This window comes from Lolium rigidum, chromosome 4, assembly GCF_022539505.1.
Source record: "Lolium rigidum isolate FL_2022 chromosome 4, APGP_CSIRO_Lrig_0.1, whole genome shotgun sequence".
In the NCBI taxonomy this organism is placed as follows: Eukaryota; Viridiplantae; Streptophyta; class Magnoliopsida; order Poales; family Poaceae; genus Lolium; species Lolium rigidum.
Genome location: NC_061511.1, coordinates 30,481,949 through 30,484,242, shown reverse-complemented (window position 1 = coordinate 30,484,242; position 2,294 = coordinate 30,481,949).

The following is a 2,294-nucleotide window of genomic DNA, read 5'->3' as shown; positions in this document are numbered from 1 at the left end:
AATAATAAAATATATAATATCTACTGCTTTACATATCATGAAATAAGATTTTTTTCTTCATTCTAAAATAAGCGCGTTAATATTTTATAAACATGGATGTATCTATACAATTAAAATAAATCTAAAAATATTTATATCTAGACAAAACTAAGACACTTATGTTAGCACAGAGAGTACTGTTCATACATACTAGAAATGTATATACAGCCGTATGCTTATATTCAGAATTTTTCGCGACAAGAAAATAGACCTTTTGTTTTTTTCTAAACCAAACTTACTAAAGCTCAGGAGCCAAAATAAATTTCCCAGTATATCATATTAACGTGGTATCTCTATTTTAAACATTCGTATTTTTTCATGATTGTATTTGTAGGCTAAAAAGTATATTCGATATATAAAATTTTGTTACGTGGATGAATGGTACAATCCTAAATCCTATCATATGGATACATAGTTGTATAACATTTGCAATTTATTTTTCATCATTTTCTATAAGAAATTCATTAAAACTCCATATCAAGTAATGCAACCAAGTTTTTTTTATAGAATTTACAGATTAATATGCATAAATAACTATGTTTTCTTATGCGGATGAGTGTCGGGGGCAACGTGTGTAAGATGAGAACGAGCAAAAAAATGGGGAACATAAATGCACGAAGTGAAAAAAAAAATCAATTCAACTCACATTGAGGTGTTATGTAAAAGAAAACATGTGTGGTGATCATAAATAGGTTTGTTCAATATTTTTATTTAAAGATAATAGATATATCCAATTGTACATGCGAGCAAAAAACACATCTCATATATAGCAGCTTTGTTTTGCCACAACGATACCAATAAGGAGATTGGATCACAACATTTAGCTACGCGTAAAATGAAAATATGCATAGCTCTAGACCATCTTCACTAGAGAACATATGTAGATTGCAGCTTAGTTTATTGGTGCCACGGCTCCAGCTTTTTGTGTTATAAAAATATTACTAAGAAATCATAATTCACTACCATCCGGTTTTCCTAAGAGATATTTCATTTTCTTTTATTATTTCTTTGCAACATATTAATGTAGTAATTTTAAAAATAGAGATAAATAACCGTTACCAATGTATGTATTTTCTAAAACAACTTTGCAATGAAGCAGGTGGAAGGGAAAACGGCTTAAGTAATTTAAAATAATTATTTAACGTTATTTACTATAGATGTTGCCCTCGCATTTGCGAGGGCCACGATACTAGTTAAACTAAATACTAATTAAATAAACTAACAGAAATTACAAAAACTTAACGAAAAAAAAAGGCCGGGGCGGCCGGCCGGCACCGGCGGCCGCGCGGGTCGACGGCTACCTGCGGGACGACGTCGACGGCGGCACGGGGCAGCGGAGGGTGGCGCGGGCCGGCGGACGGCGGCACGGGGCGGCGGATCGGAGGGCGGCAACGGGGGCGGCGGAGGGTGGCGCGGGCCGGCGCACACGGCGGCGAGGGGCGGCGCAGAGGGTGGCCGGGGCGGAGCAGAGGGTGGCGGGGGCGGCTGCCGGAGGCGAGGACGATGGCGGCGCGGCGCGCGAATTGGGCAGCCTGGCGGCGCTCTAGTCGTCGTTATGGCTCCTCCGTGTGTCGCGGGTGGGGGCTCCGCCCGCGGCGCCAGTATTTATACCTAGACCCTTTTGTCGCGGGTCATGGCTCGGCCCGCGATAAAAGGCCCCCCTTTTATCGCGGGTCGTGCCACCACCCGCGACAAAAGGGGGGTCTTTTATCGAGGGCCGTCGCACGACCCGCGACAAAAGGGGTGGGAGGGGGATCCGCGCCAAGTGCATCCAACGGCTCCGGCCATTTGAATCCAACGGCCTGGAGCCGTTGGACGCGGATCAGCCCCTGGAGCTGTTTTTTTCTGTTTTAAAAATAAACCCTGCTTTATCTATTTTAACTTAATAAAACTGTTATTTCAATAACTTTTAAATGGTAACTCAAATAGAAAAGTTTTATATATGAAAATTGATCAGAAAAATCCAATGAACATGAATATGACATCCATATAACTATTTGCACCTCGCATCATATCAAACGTTTTACCGCCGTGCCACACGTGTCGCTTACCCGTCGACGCCGTCGTGCGACGTGTAGCCACCGCTTCCACGTGCCTCGCCCCGCCGACGCCGTCGTGCGACGTTGATGACCCACAAGTATAGGGGATCGCAACAGTCTTCGAGGGAAGTAAAACCCAATTTATTGATTCGACACAAGGGGAGACAAAGAACACTTGAAAGCCTTAACAGCGGAGTTGTCAATTCAGCTGCACAC